Source organism: Eublepharis macularius, chromosome 4, assembly GCF_028583425.1.
Source record: "Eublepharis macularius isolate TG4126 chromosome 4, MPM_Emac_v1.0, whole genome shotgun sequence".
In the NCBI taxonomy this organism is placed as follows: Eukaryota; Metazoa; Chordata; class Lepidosauria; order Squamata; family Eublepharidae; genus Eublepharis; species Eublepharis macularius.
The window spans coordinates 181,997,413-182,013,905 of NC_072793.1; the positions used below are offsets into that span (position 1 = coordinate 181,997,413).

Sequence of the window (16,493 nt, forward strand, 5' to 3'; positions counted from 1 at the left end):
AGCGTGCATCAAGTAAAATAGTCTGGTGCTTTCCATACTTAAAAATGGATTCCAGGATTTATAGAAAATAGGCCGGCTTCACTTATACAGGAATACAACAGAAGGTGACATTGGAAGGGAGGGCATATGGTATATTCCCACCCCCCCCAGCCTGGCGGAACCCTGTCCCTTTCTACCTATCTAATGAACAATTATTATCTTCAAAGTAACAGAAGGCCAAGTGATTTGTTATGGTAGGTAGCATCATAGGGTTGGAAGGTACCTCTAAGGCCATCTAGTCCAACCTCCTGCACAATGCTGGAACTTCACAACTACGCCCCCCCCCAACTGCCCTAGGTGTTTTGGATTAGGGTCCTAGGAGACGGGCAGGTGGAATTTTTGTTTGGGGGCTGGCTCTCGGCAGCCCTGGAGAATAGGAATTCTGGGCACAACACCAAAACCTTGACTTGCAGGCTAGTGGAAGGGTTATTGATGACTATCAGTTTCAAAATGGAAAATTCTAGATCTCCATGGCAACACAACCTGACTAAACTGGTTCCCTAGCTTAATGCCTTACAGTTTTTCACAGATCTTGCGCCATGCTGGCCTTCCATGGGCCTCTCCTACAAGGAACTCCACCTCTCTTGCTTGCTCTTCGGGAAGGCAAGTGTAACTCTCAGAGTTTTATCCTTCTTGTTATCATCACCCCCACTCCCGGTACTCCTGGCAAGAAGTCCAGGTTAGGTTTTGTAGCATTGTAGAAATGTCATAGTATGATACAATCTTTGCTTCCATTCCAAGCCTTTATTATTAAAAATGATTATTCAGCATTCGATATCAGCTCAATCAAAAGGAAATCATTATTAACTACATAGATCATTAAAGGAGAGCAATTACATGAGTCCAAAGAAGTATCTTACCCAAAGATAAACAGGTCAGGATAAATAGGAAGACATTCCTGACCAATTTAACTTCTCATATTTATAGGATCTCAGAGCCATCTCCTAACAATCACTCGTCTTGCTTCAAAGGGCTCACATTCTTGGCTAACTAATTAGAACATAGAACAAAGAAACGTGAAGCTGGATGGATCTCTAAAGGTCATCTAGTCCACCCCCTGCAGAATGCAGGAAATTCACAGGTACCTCCCCCCGCCCCGCCCCCGCTTACTCAAGTCTCCCCTGCCCTCCTCCCCCCCATGCATTTTCACCTCCTTGACTTTGCAGAAGAAATGCAAGTCCAGCTTCTCTTCCAAAGAAAATGCACAAGTGCAGAAGCCGTTTTGCAGCGATGGGAGGGAGTCAGGCGCACGTCTCCGACCCGAGCCCCCACTCCCCGCTCCGCCCACTGAGCACCCTGCAAAAAGGCCCTCCAAGGGTTAAAGGCAGCGAGGCTGCGCGCCTAGAGAGGAGGAAGGCGGAGGACTGGGGGTGTCATTTCCTTCCAGAGGAAGTGACTCCCGGGAAGGCGGCCTTGCAGCGGGCATCAGCCTCGTCCCCCAGGATCGGGTGAGCTGCAAATGCATGGGAGGGGGATGCAATGCAAGGCGGGAACGTGGGAGTAAAAGGGGGGTGGCGGTAGGACTGGATCCAAAGGCGCCCCCAGGCGGTGGGCGCAGAAGTGCGTGCTGCCCCCCCTAGCCTGAGCCTTTGCAAGCAGCGACCCTCCTTCTTTGCTCTCGCCCAGCCCTTCGCCGCCGGCTCTGAGCCTCCCTTTCTGCTCTTGCTGGACAAAGGAGGAGGCGGAAGATCCAGGGGGTCCGGGCCGCTGAGCCCCGAGATGGAGAGCCGGGCCGGGGAGTCCCAGCCAGAGACCGGCGCCCAGGCAGAAGCCTTCCCCCAGAGCCAGACGGGGGATGTGAAGCGGGAAGAGCAGGTGAGGGACTCCTCCTGGGACCCCCAGAGATGTGGGGGAGGCTGTCCGCATGGCCCCCTCCCCAGGACTTTGCAGGAAACCACCCAAGGAAGAGTCCACTCTGACCCCTTTCCCAGGCATTCCCTGGCCCCCTTCGCTTCCTGACCCCTTCCCCTCTCCCTTCTCTGCTGTTTCAGGACCCATCGGAAGAAGCTAAAAAGGGTCCAGCAGTGCCATGGCAGAAATTACTGTATTGGGAGGACAAGAAGGAGGGCGATGGAGGGGCCCCTTCGCTGGGTAAGGAGGGTGAATTTGATGGGGGGCATCTTTCAGCTCCATTTCCTCCTCCTGAGCAGCCCTGAAATCTGAGGGCTGCTTGCACATTCAGTCTGCTGCAACGGGGTGCTTGTTTGCCTTGAGCTTCTCTCATGATGTAAAGAGGCGCATTAGCCGTTTTCTAGCTCCAGGCCAGCCCTTGGGATTCTAGCTGGGAGGCGGCAGGAGAGGGAGGCCTTTCCTAAAAGGAGCAGGTTGTGCAATGTGAATGAAGAATAATCTATTCGATGTATTGTCGAAGGCTTTCACGGCCGGAGAACGATGGTTGTTGTGGGATTTCCGGGCTGTATTGCCGTGGTCTTGGCATTGTAGTTCCTGACGTTTCGCCAGCAGCTGTGGCTGGCATCTTCAGAGGTGTAGCACCAAAAGACCACGGTGCTACACCTCTGAAGATGCCAGCCACAGCTGCTGGCGAAACGTCAGGAACTACAATGCCAAGACCACGGCAATACAGCCCGGAAAACCCACAACAACCATCAATAATCTATTCCTTTTCATTCTTCCCTCCCAACAGTTCTCTCATGTACCACTTTCTCCCCTTGAGACTCCCCTCTCTCCCCCAACACACATTATCTGGCTCCAGAGAATGTTTATTTTATTTATTTATGTAGAATATTATATGCCCCTAACAGGGTCTCCCAAGTGGCGTATAACAAACATGAGAACATTTAGGACATTAAAATGGTCTTTAAAATGTACTTATAAATATTCAAAAATGAAAACATATAGACATAATAACAGCTGTTGCTGACACTAGAGTGCCTTGAGGAAGGAGCAGGGCCTTGGAGGTGGTGGTGCCAAGATGATGCCACTGACTTCCCTACCAACCTAGAAAAGTTCTGTCCATTTCGGCTTATCACAGGGGGGTTGTCGCATCTCTTTTGGAGACTAGTTGGGGGCTCTCATCTTTTATTAGTTAAATTGATGGGTTATGTTGTGTTCTTGGTCTAGAGGCCTTCTGTTTTGTGATTCTCTTTACTGGCTGTGTTTTAATTGCTGTGCATTTAGCATCTGTTTTCACCTGGAAAGGGAAGCTGGGTGGAGAAGGGGCTGATCTAATCTCCTAGGGAGGGGGTTCCACTGAGCAGGGGGAGCCATAACAAGAGAAGGCCCATTCCCTCCAAACACCATGAGATCTATCCTCTCTACATGTCTTTACTGACTTAGGCATACAGGCTGGAGGAAGAGACCTGTAAGGCATAGAAGGCCCAGGGTGTGGAGGTGAGGGCCTGCATCTGGGATTGGGCCAGGCACTGAACAGGCTAAACATCTTCGCCCTTCCTTTGTCTCTCTCGCAGGAACAAGAAGGATGCCGGGTGGATATTCTGGGCCTTCCCTTCAGTGTGATGGAGCAGACACGCCCTCTGTGCAGCCAGATCAGGTAGGGAAGGAAGCAGTGGGGAGAAGGGAGGGGAGACCTTAGATTAGATAGCATGATCCTCTTCACAACCCCTGTGTCTGAAGGAAACTCTTCCATTTGTTTATATCAAAACTGCTGACAAGAAAGGCTGTGGGTGCTAGAGGGAAAAAAGGTTTCTCTGGTTCCTCTCAGAGAACTCCTGGCTTGTTGTCTTTATGGATTCTTGCTGAAGAGAAAATATTTCCTCCTTTTTTCAGGGTCTGGTGACCTTTGCGGATGAGTCTGTGGATTTCTCAGAGGAGGAGTGGGCGCTGCTGGATCCGGGCCAAAGGGCTCTGCACAGGGAAGTCACGGAGGAGAATTACGGGAACCTGGCCTCTCTCGGTACGGCTCTCCTTTTCTGTTTGTTAGTCAAATTGCTCCTATTATCTGTTTGTCACTGGGTGCCAGGGAAGTCACCAAGCATGTAAAATAAAAGATCTGGCTTTCTTTACTGTTCTCTTTTTATTGTAAAATCTTTTTTTCCCATTATTTGAAGGGAAGTCCTAATGAGAATGCCAAAATCAGTTTAGAAATGTTCAAGAATGCTGGCGTGTCTTCAAACATGCAATTACTCTTCCAGAATGAGATTTCTGTTTGCAGACGACAGCGCAGTGATTTCCACCAGCTCTTCACGTCCTGCTGCACAGCTCATCCTTGCCCTCTGTGCTTTTCCTCAAGGACAAAACCGCAGCAGGAAGGGGAGGGGGGAAAGTCCTGCTCTGTGAAGTCCACCGGTGGTCAGATGCTCACTGTCCCCTGATAGGATGGGGTGATGTTGTGCCTACTGGCTGGTTTGCAAGACCTAAAAATTTGTTGTGGCGGTATGAGCCAGAGCTGCTGTAGCATAATGGTGAAGTGATTGGGGATGCAAATCAGCACTCTGCTAGTTCAACTCCCAGGACTGCCATGAACTCTGCAGGTGGCCTTCAGTAAGAGCCCCAGCTTCTCCGCTGTATTCTGGGGATAATAACAACACTGGCTTTGTTCACTGTGCTAAAGGGGGCACTAAGCTGTCTAGAAGAGCAGTATATATGCACAGTTGTTATATAAGCATAATTATTAAAGAGCCAGTTTAGTGTAGTGGTTAAGAGCAGCGGGACTGTAATCTGGAGAACCGAGTTTGATTCCCCACTCCTCCGCTTGAAGCCAGCTGGGTGACCTTGGGTCAGTCAAAGCTCTCTTGGAACTCTCTCAGCCCCACCCACCTCACAGGGTGATTGTTGTGGGGATAATGACAACACAATTTGTAAACCGTTCTGAGTGGATGTTACGTTGTCCTGAAGGGCGGTCTATAAATTGAATGTTATTATTTAATATTATTTTAATAGTTTGTGTGTGTTTTTACTCCTCCAAATAAGAGCTTGAGATTCCCAAACCTGAGTGTGTCTCCTGGCCGGAAGAAGAGGAAGAGCCGTTCGGAGACATCTCCACAGAGGGAAACAGCTTGGCAGGTAGCTATTCAGATGTGTGGTGGGAAGTTTTTACTCTCTTTTAACTGTTTCAAAGTACCAGGCAGTATAAGCAATAACTGATATTCCTGATGAGGCTATGAGTTCCCCTAGCAGTCTTCAATCATATATCTAACTCCCAAGTGGCCGTAATGTGCAGATATTTAAATTAGCAAGTCGGGGCACCTTGGGAACAAAACAGATGTTAGCAGAAAAATCTGAATATCAACAAAAATATATTGACAGTTTTTTTAAAAAACCAAAGGAACAGCATGTTGTCTTCCAACAAACTTCATCTCTCATCATCTCAATTTGTGTTTTTAAATTTTCACTTCTTGCCATTTGTTTGCATGTACAACTGCCTTACGTCTTCAGTAATTAATTCTGTGGCTATTTTTATGGTGATGATTTCATGGTGCTGATGAATTTTTAGGTTAATGTTTATAGTGGGGTAGTTTGCATTGTTTCATCTTGCTAACACCCGCCAGCAATATTAAAAATGTTTTCTATTTTTTAAAGAAACTCTATTCCCTTTCTGAGGCTATCCAGGCTGGTTTGGAATCCCAGCAATAATTTTTTCATTCCAAAGCAGGACTCGTGGTTGCCTCCGCTGACCTCCCCTCCTGCCTCGAAGAAGGCGAAGATCCATTTGGGCAGGACTCTCTGCAAGGAGCGAGAGCAGCAGGCGATGGTGAGTACCGTGGCAGGAGGGTCCCTCTGTCTCCTTGATCGGATGATAAATCTCCTGGCAGATGTGACTCACTTTCTCTCCTTGCAGAATTCTAGCTCAACACAGATAATGAAATTTGTGCCATGGAGCCAGGCAGAAAAGTCAAACGAGGTCTGCAGGTTATTCCAATTGATAGACTTCCCTTCCCAAACCTTGATTATTATGGGCTACACATGGTGACAGGGACTATGGCTGGAGGAGCTGTTTCGAGTGTGGCCAGAATCTTTGGCCACCAGACATGAAATGAGTGAGCTCTGGCTCCAAAGGCCTCCGAAGACCTCAGTGAAGCGGGCAGGAGTAGGCGAGGGCATCAGCTGAAGAGGTGGATGAAACTGGGTGATGGGAAGGTTAAAAGGAGAAAGGCAAAGCAGGGGCAGAAGGAAGAGAGAGAGAAACATGGTTCCTTTGAAAACAAAGCCCTTTGCAAACTTGCACTGAGCTTTCCCAAAGTGTCTGGCCATCACTGGAAAGAAGAAGTCTGCTAGGGAAGATTTCTGCCACACCCTCATTGAGGCCCCTCTCTCGCTGGACCGAATGCCCCAATAGGGCTGTCCCCAGGTGGCATCCTTGGCCGGGTCGCTGTTTCTGATTAGGTACCACCCCTGGCATATGTATTATATGTCATGTGTACATATGGGTACTTTCTGGAATTGCTTCCACATACACTCCTGACTGCACCTCCTGTCTACTTGACTTTCCCCTTGGGGCTTTATGGTTCTAGGTCCTTTCGAACCCTTAGCGTGAGGTCCTTCACTTGGATATTCGGCTGTACCGATGCCCGACCATGCCTCTTTTCATATCCATCCTTTTTGGTTACGTGTGTGATTTGCTCCATGCCCCCATACAGGACAGGCAGAAAATAACTTACAAGTTTAACATCTTGCTACAGCAGGCTTAATGCAGCTTAGACGTTCTTAATAGCCATGCAACAGGAAATGAGAACTGGGCTAGATTATTATACGATGCACCTCTGACTGGGACTCCTCATGTAGCTTCCCCCTTCTGCTGTCATCGGCGGAATCCTTAACCTTTCATCACTCAGCATTAACCAGGCCTGGCCAACCGTCTTTTACATATGCCGTACTTTTAGCTATGTGCATTTTGCTACATGCCCTCATGCAGGGCAGGCATAATCGTACTTATAAGGCTTATGTTTATACAATAGGAATAAATTAGGAACTTGAAGCTGGGTGAAACTGCGGTCAGGCAGCTGGTGTCCGGCTGAGTTCCTTCTTCTCGCCGTTTCCTGGAACCCTTCATTTCTTGTGGTTAGCACGTGATGGGCAGGTTCAGAACTGGAAAATACCAGACCTGGACAATGGTTGGTGGGAGAGCCCTCCTCACCTCTTGTTTAGCTTTCTTTGGAGGCCTAGATGGATTTGATATCTATTACACTCACGCTGCTTCGGTTGAGGGTGGCATGCCACGACTCACGCTGTGCCCTTCCTCTTTCTGTCTGTGCTTTGAGTCACTGATACGGGAGGTGTGCGTTGGGGGGGGGGGTGTTGCATGTTCTCTGTCTCCCCCAGCAAGTTAGAAGTCTGAAGTTTCTGCAGTTAGGTGCATAGGTGAGATATTTGACAGATGGGGTCTTAAAAAAAAAAAGGTCATGCTTATATTAAGATCCTAGAGGGGTTCGTGGAATGCTAGAATTAGCATCATGTGAAGGGAATGGAAAGCAGAGATCTCAGGGGAACTAAAAGGCGTCTGAAAGGTGCTTTACAGAGAAGGAAATGAGAGAGGCGGAGAGGCAGTTGCCATGAATATAAGACATGGGCAGATTTATGCCAGTGCACAAGCACTCCTGTGAGGTGATTTGCAACATCCAGTATTAGGGGTGCAAAACCTTTATGGATTATTATTCAACATGTCAATTATTAGTAATATTAAGGATGTATATACTCAGACATGAAAATAGACTTTTTTACATGGTATCTGAAAGGGATTTATTCAAAATCCTCATTGTTTTTTGTTTATCTCCCCTTTCTGCCAATGACTTTACACAAACCAAGACACCAAAGGCAGTGATCTTCAAAGAAATGTGGCTTTATATTGTCGAAGGCTTTCACGGCTGGAGAACAATGGTTGTTGTGGGTTTTTCGGGCTGTATTGCCGTGGTCTTGGCATTGTAGTTCCTGACGTTTCACCAGCAGCTGTGGCTGGCATCTTCAGAGGTGTAGCACCAAAAGACAGAGATCTCTCAGTGTCTACAATGCCAAGACCACGGCAATACAGCCCGGAAAACCCACAACAACCAAATGTGGCTTTATTGTTTACAGCATAAGACCGTTGTCATATCTGTGCCCCATCCATGCCACTACTTAATCCTGAGCTGTTGTTTCTGAACCAATGTTTCATGCTATAACTTGATGTCATATTGCCAGTGCCATAACTGTTTCCCTTCACAGGCTTATTGAAGCTGCAGGTGCCTTACCTAACGGACTGTAGAAACTTTCAGTGCTTCTGACCGTGTATACTGCTCACTCCCATGCACTGCTGCGTCTCAGCTTTGATCTCTTGCTTTTCTCAGTGTCTCAACTTGATAGTACAAATATGTGAGACGTTCTCAGGACGAGTTTGCGCCAAAAGTCCTGTTTTACTGTTGGGAGGGGGAAGGAGCAAATGTGTGTGTTAAGGGGAAGGGTTTTCTCACAGTTCCTGTCAACTTGTTCTTACTGCTTAGATGCTTACCTTGCTTCTGAGTAATTCGATGGACATATCTGTGGAAATCATCTGATTTCTGAATAAAGCCATTTAACCAAGAGCCTGGATTTCTTGCTACAATGGTACAGGGATCTAATCTGCCATAGCCTGTCATCCATAGCCTAACACCCATGACACACATCACCTCTTATGTAAAAACCAGTTCCATTGGAGGGGTCATTATACCCTTCAGTACTGGTTGTTTACAGAATAAAAGATCAGAAGATTAGTATAAACCATTCTTCAGACTACATTCCTCAGGATACATGGCACCAAGCAAGTTTGATTGACAGGACAGTCAGATCTTACTGTAATATAGTCCTGGAGCCATAACTCTGTTAATGGGCTTACAAACTCCCTGGCTAACTGCTTATCCAAGGTTAATACTTTTTTAAAAATAATTTTTTTCATTTAAAAAAAAATTCGATACAAAATTATGACAAGCTTAAAAGTAGTGAAAAGATTCTCTTAAACAGTATGAGAGAACAGTCAGATTTTACAAACATAAGTTTACGATAAGAACTAACAAACAAGCAATCTTCACATCTCTGATTCCTATTTACATTTTCTGTTTGGGCTTAAAAATAAAAATATCTAAAGTAGTATGTAGAGTTATAAGCATGATCACAGATAAGCCATAGATTGATATTTTTGATATTTGTATTTTTAACCACACTCTCTTCTTTGGTTAAGTACTCCAAAACTGGGAACCATTATTCAAGTAGGTAGGATTTGTGGTGTGGGTTTTCTCCTTGAGCTATTTGATCCGTAATTTTTTCCATAATGAAATGGTCCCACATACGGGCTTGCCAGTTCGCAACAGTGGCTAAGTTTTTCTGATTCCAGGTTGATGCTATTGCTAGTTTGGCCATAGCTAATAATGAAAATATGAAATATGAAAAGATGAGATTTAATTTAGCGTTTGGGATCTATCCAAGGTTAATTAATTCTTAATTGCAAAGCGAAAATAAAGAAATTGTTGACATTCTGTCCTGTGTAGGGCTAACTCAACCTGCAGCTTAATTTGAGAGAAGGAATTTGTCTCTCCTGTGTAAGAGTTCAGCTTCAATAGAGCTCATACATAGGAAGTTAGGTGAAGGGGTCCCCCCACAAACCCTTTACAGTATCTTTTTTTGATCTCTTACTCTTAATTTTTGATTGTTTGGCTCTTTAATTAGAAAAGGTTGGAGACTCCTTGCTCTATGCAGTACTGGGCCTTTTCAACCCTTTTCAACCCTTTTACCAATATAGTATTTTTGGAATAAGAGTCGCCCTTGCAGGGCCAACGGATAGTCTTACAAATATGGCTCTTTAGGATGAGCGACGAATTGGGTATATTTGATAATTTTCGGGTCCATTTCTTTCTTATCGGATTTGTTTCCTTGTTTCTTCAGGTGATGGGAGGAAGCACAAGAAAAAACAACAGCACAGAAGGAAAACTGAAGTAAAGCAGAAACAGGAGAAGAAAGGCATTTTGTTGAATGGAGCCAATATCAATGTAATTGACCTTACCGGCCATGAGAGAATCCACACAGGGGAGAAACCATATAAATGTTCAGAATGCGGAAAGGACTTTAATTATAGAACACATCTCATTTCCCATCAGAGAATTCACACAGGGGAGAAACCATATAGCTGTTCTGAGTGTGGAAAAAGCTTCAGCCAGAAAAAAAACCTGGCTTCCCATGAAAGCATCCACACAGGGGAGAAGCCACATAAATGTTCTGAATGTGGGAAGCGCTTCAGAGTCAGCAAATCCCTACTTTTACATAGAAGACTCCACACTGGAGAGAAACCATATAAATGTTCAGAATGTGGAAAAGCTTTCACAAACAACTCAGGCCTTGTTTCCCATCAAAGAATTCACACAGGAGAGAAACCGTATTCATGCAGGTTTTGTGGAAAGAGCTTCAGAGTCAACTCAGCCCTAGTTTTACATCAAAGAATCCACACTGGGGAGAAACCCTATAAATGTTCTGAGTGTGGGAAGAGCTTCAATCAGAGCTCCCACTTGGCTTACCATCTAACTATCCACACAGGGGAGCTCCCATTTAAATGCTCTGAATGTGGAAAGAGCTTCCGATGGAGCACACACCTTATTTCTCATCGAAGCATCCACACAGAGGGGAAACCATTCAAATGCTCAGAATGTGGAATGGCATTCACACACAGCTCAGCCCTTTCTTCCCACCGAAGAATCCATTCTGGAGAGAAACCATATAAATGCTCAGATTGTGGAAAGAGTTTTAGGACAAGTTCAGCCCTTTCTAGCCATCAAAGAATCCACACAGATGACAAACCATATAAATCAGAATACGGAACGAGCTTTATGAAGAGTACAGACCTTTCTCAGGAAAAAATTCACACTGGGGAGAAATCCTATATATGCTCTGAATGTGGAAAAAGCTTCAGTTCCAGCATACTCCTTAATTCCCATCAAAGAATACACACAGCAGAGAATCCATATAAATGCTGGATTTGTGGAAAGAGCTTCACAGATAGTTCATCCCTAGTTTCTCATCAAACAATGCACACTGGGGAGGAACTCTATAAATGTTCTGAGTGTGGACAGAGCTTCACTCAGAGCTCCCACCTGACTTGTCATCAAAGAATCCACACAGGGGAACTCCCATTTAAATGTTCTGAATGTGGACAAAGCTTCATATCCAGCACAGATCTTATTTCTCATCAAAGCATCCACACAGAGGGGAAACCATTTAAATGCTCGCAATGTGAAAAAACTTTCATGCGCAGCTCAGCCCTTGCTTCCCATCAAAAAATCCACAGAGGTGACAAACCATATAAATGCTCAGAATGTGGAATGGTTTTCACGCAAAGCTCATCCCTTGCTTCCCATCAAAGGATCCATACTGGAGAGAAACCATATAAATGCTCAGAATGTGGAAAGAGCTTTAGGACAAGTTCAGTCCTTTCTTGCCATCAAAGAATTCACACAGGTGACAAACCCTATAAATGCTCAGAATGTGGAAAGAGCTTTAGGAAGAATTCAGACCTTTCTTCTCATCAAAGAATCCACACTGGGGAGAAATCCTATAAATGTTCTGAGTGTGGAATGAGCTTTAGGAAGAGCTCAATGCTTGTTTCCCATCAAAGAACCCACACAGGAGAGAAACCGTATAAATGCTGGATTTGTGGGAAAAGCTTCACAGTCAGTTCTTCACTAGTTTCTCATCAAAGAATCCACACTGGGGAGAAACCCTATAAATGCTCTGAGTGTGGGAAGAGCTTCAGTCAGAGCTCCCACCTGGCTTGCCATCAAAGAATCCACACAGGGGAGCGGCCATTTAAATGCTCTGAATGTGGAAAGAGCTTCACATCCAGCACCCCCCTTATTTCTCATCAAAGAATCCACACAGAGGGGAAACCGTTTAAATGCTCGGAATGTGGAAAGGCTTTCGTGCGCAACTCATCCCTTGCTTCCCATCTAAGAATTCACATAGGGGACAAACCTTAAGAATGGTAGATGGACTAGCTATGTGGACAAACTGCAAAATTCAGTAAGAGAGCCGAAGAAGCCACCATTTGCTTCCTTGTTCGAGTTGCAGGGATAGAGCAAGTAATTTTCCTGACAGAACACACCCCCTGGCGTTTTGCTTTAAGGGCCCAACGTGGCAAAAATTGCCCATGTAAAAAAGACCATAGACTTTACCCCTTGAGAGAGAAACTCCCAAAGTAAACACAATATCTGGAAAAATTGTATCTATGTCTCAAAGGAGAGGGATATATTTCTATTATGATTATAATCCAATATTTTCCCCTCCATTCCTACATCTTCCCTCATGTTTCTGTCCTATTTGTTGTACTTATTAATATATTTATATTCACCTTCTCTTCATGGCTCAAGTCAGGTTTAGAAAGTCAGTCTGTCCCTCCCCCCCCGCCCCTTTGACTGACAGAAAGCTTGGAAGCCTCAGCAATATTGTCATGGTTGTTTAGCAACCACCAAAATGGCCAGTGAGGACTTAGTTATGTGAGGTCTAAGTAGACCTTTATCTCTTAAAGCAACAGACATTGCTTCTATTGTTGTTAACCCCTCAGTGTATTTTGTTTAAAGATTACAGATTTTTCTGCAACCTCAGGCTTCTCAGAAGTCTATGGAAAAATCCCCCATCTGTTTCTGGGCCCATTATATTGATTTTTTGATCTGCGCTCTATGGCTCCGGTTGAGAATTAGATATACTGGTAGAACGGATGGGTAAGAACAGTTTCATGTAGGGAATATTTTCATCTGTGAAAGGATAAGAGACCGGGATTATAAGGTTAAAGTTAAACTTTGTGAAGAATCTCTGTTTATGTATGGTGGATATTAAACTATCTTATTACTCTCTTGTTAGACTCAGTTTTAATGTATAGCCAACATATACATGAACCTCTAGGCTTTTCCAATGTGTGGGCCTTTCGGCCTGGAGAGTTGAGTCCCAAGCCTGCTCTCAAACTGCCACAGGAGAAATATTCCTCTATTTGACTGCCAAAATTACATCAGAGTTTGTTTAAGCAGGACAAAGTGGATTGTTTACACTGGACAGTGCTGAAGTGTCCAAAAAGGCTAAAAATGAGTTTGGGATCAGCCCAGAGGGAGCACTGGAAGCCATGAGCGATGAAAATGCTTTTTTTTAGTCATCTGTATATATATATTCTTTAGTTAGTTTTGATGGAATAAGGCAAGCAAGCCAGTGAATGGGATTTTTAAGGATATCGGTACAGGATTGATTAAACAATTTAAAGACAGCAGCTGAAAAATTAAAGGCAGCTTGATGGTAGTTACTGTTTCATGAAGAAATCTGTGCAAGGAATTTCAGAAACAAGTGAGGCAAAGAACCACCGGAGAGAAATGTTTGCCAAAGGGAAATTTCTAAAACAGGGACAGTTTGAAAACAGGGCTTGGTAAGACAAACAATTTTTAGGAAAAGTCCCATTCACGTTAACTCTATTGCTGAAGGTGTATTAATACTATATTTAAAGGGTCAATGATCAATGTGATTTGGTTTGATAAGTTAGGAGAATTAGGGAACTGTTCTACAACACGTGTTAAACACATCTGTTAAATCTTCATATTGCTAGTTCAGAGACTCTAAGGATACTTTGGGGGGAATTTTAGATGCACGTATCATGGATCTAGCTAGAACCACCGGAGAACAGCTGTTGGACTAGAGAAAGAAAATCATAGCAGATGTATTTTCACACAGAAAAGGGCTAGCCCAGACCCATAGGAATGCCACAAAGGAAGTCTAGAGGCCTAGAAGAGAAATACAACTATCTTGGAGTGCAGCAGGGAACAAAGGAGTAACACAACTGTGTTGATTAGAAGAACTGTCTAACCCATATCAATACAATGTATTGTAACCCAGGTGCAAAGAGTGTCTGAGAATGGCCGGAATGTCTAACTTCACAGAAGCTGAAGATACGATTCAAGGATATTGGAGAGCCGAAAGATACTCAAATGCATGAGAAACTTGTAGCCACTAATTTTCAATAGATTTTAAGATAAAATAGAGGGGAAACGAACTAACAATTTTTATATCCTTTAAGAAGTTGTGTCAAATATAGATAACCTTATCTGGTGTTTGAAATTATAAAAATGCCACTTTGGGGTCAGGTAGGAATTTTCCTCCAGGCCAGATAGATCCTGGATCCTGGAGGTTTGTTGCCTTCCTCTGAGCATAGAGCAGGAGTTGCTGGTGGGGGTGGGGTTACCAGCAAATTTCCTGTATTGTGCAAGGGGTGGACTAGATGACCCTTGGGGTTCCTTACAGCTTTATGGTTCTGTGTTCTAATTAATTAGCCAAGAATGTGAGCTTTTTGAAGCAAGACAATGAGTTATTGTTCGGAGATGGCTCTGAAACCCTCTAAATATGAGAAACTGAATTGGTCAGGAGTTTCTATTTATCCTGACCTGTTTATCTTTGGGTAAGATTTTTTTTGGTCTCATGTAATTGCTCTCCTTTAATTATCTATGTAGTTATTACAATTTCCTATTGATCGAGCTGATATTGAATGCCAAATAACCATTTTTAATAATAAAGGTTTAGAATGGAATCAACAATTCTATCATAGTATTGCATCTCTACAATATTCAGTAATGAACCTAACCTGGACCTCTTGCCAGGAGTTGAATGATTTCATAGAGGAAACATTTAGGTGTGTAGCCATGTTGCCATGCAGTAGAACAGCAGGATTTGAGTTCAGTGGCACCTTAAAGACAAACAACAACAATAATAGCATTCAATTTATATACCACCCTTCAGGACAACACCCACTCAGAGCGGTTTCCAAAGTGTGTTGCTATGATATGACAATCACTCTGTGAGGTGAGTGGGACTGAGAGAGCTTGGAGAAACTGTCACTGACCCAAGGGCACCCAGCTGGCTTCAAGAGGAGGAGTGGAGAATGAAACCCAGTTCTCCAGATTAGAGTCCTGCCATTCCTAACTAAGGGTGTGCACTTCTGGTTTCCAATTTAGGTAGATTCGGTATTCCTAAATCGGCCCCAACATTGCTGAGCCCATTCGGAAATACCAAAGCAAAGCTTTCTGAAGCACTTCATAATGTAGTGGGTAGAGCAGCAGCGGCCACAACACTTTTGTTGCAAATGGCAAGAAAAGTGCTGCTTTGAGCTTCTTGCCTGTTTTTACCCAATGGGAAGGGGGAAGAGGGGGCTGTAGTGACCACTGCAAACGGCAAACAGGTTCCCTCCTCCCTCTCCCATCAGGAAAAAAAGGTGGGGGGGGGGAAGCTCAAAGCAGCTGCTTTGCAAGAAAAGTGCTGCTTTGAGCTTTGGTATACCAACTTGAAGCTTTATGGAGCACACCGAAGTGGTTTAAGTACCCGAATCCCGAAGCGGCTTCCTGGTTATTCCAGATTGTTTTCCTGCTTCAGGTAAACCCAAAGCAGGAAATGGGAATCTTTTTCGCGTGCACATCCTACTCCGAACTACTACACCAAACTGGCTCTTTAATAATCATGCTTATATAATAACTGTGCTTATATACCACTCTTCTACACAGATTAATGCCCCGTTTAGCATGGTGAAAAAAAAACAGTGTTATTATTATCCCCAAACTGGCTCTGATTCTCAAGAGCTGAAAATCTTGCTCTGAAAATCTTGTTGGTCTCTACGGTGTCACTGGCCTCAAATCCTGTTGATCTAGGAAAACTAACCAGATGTTTAGCTATATCTGCATTAGGTCTTGGCTAGAGTAATCGAGAACACATGGGTGCCCGGCTTTTGGAGATGCCTTCCAAAAGCAAAACAACCCATTCAGGTGTTGGATGAAATTCAAGGACGGCTTCAGGCAGGTAAGTTTTCTGGAAGTCATCTGACCTGGCATGAAAGTAGAACCTTGATGAAGGTGACATCCATGTGGAATTTGCATGATTCCCAGTGACTGTGACTGTCTATGTAAAGAATTTGTGCCGAGTTCCACAATGTCTTTTGGATGACCACCAAACAGCAAGTTCGTAAAAATCGAAAACTGATAGAATGATCATGTAACTCTGACATGGGGAAACGTGGAGTCTGGTTATGGGTTTTCCAAACCTGAGACCGAGACAAGCTGTTCCAAAATTAGAGCATAAAAGTAGTAGTGTGTACCCAGAGAAAGTGAGAGAAGAGGTTCTCCTAGAGGCTTTTTCCTCACTTTCCTCACCTTCCCCATCCTTCTGAGGAAGCCAGAGCTTGGTGATTTGAGGATTCTCCACCTACCTGATCCTTTCACCTGTCATTCTCTTGGCTTCTTGCTGTCGCTTTCCCTCTCTCCATGACTGGTAGAACTATTGCCTCTTGACTATGTACTATTATTGCTTCACTAGCAACAAAGCTCGTCGTGTTTACAACAGCAGGACCTTGTAAGGGCATGTGCCGCCCCAGCAGCATTCCTGCGCTCTGCAGTGGGCCCATTTCAGCCTCAAATGGACCCAAATCGGGCCAGTGCGGAGCGTAGGGGCACTCCAGGGCCCATTGCACTGCCCCGGAAACACTCCTGCGCTCTGCACCGGCCCGATTCAGTTTCAAGTGAGCAGGA

The 16,493-nt window shown here is 44.6% G+C and overlaps 1 protein-coding gene and 1 pseudogene across 1 annotated transcript in view; one reads left to right on the forward strand and one right to left on the reverse strand.

Annotated features, from left to right (window-relative positions):
• Window positions 1–12,801, forward strand: part of LOC129327016 (zinc finger protein 845-like) — a 42,070-nt pseudogene extending 29,269 nt beyond the window's left edge.
• The window catches only part of LOC129329146 (uncharacterized), a 134,285-nt gene that overhangs the window by 87,016 nt on the left and 30,776 nt on the right, over window positions 1–16,493 (reverse strand). The gene's annotated exons all lie outside the window — the stretch shown is intronic.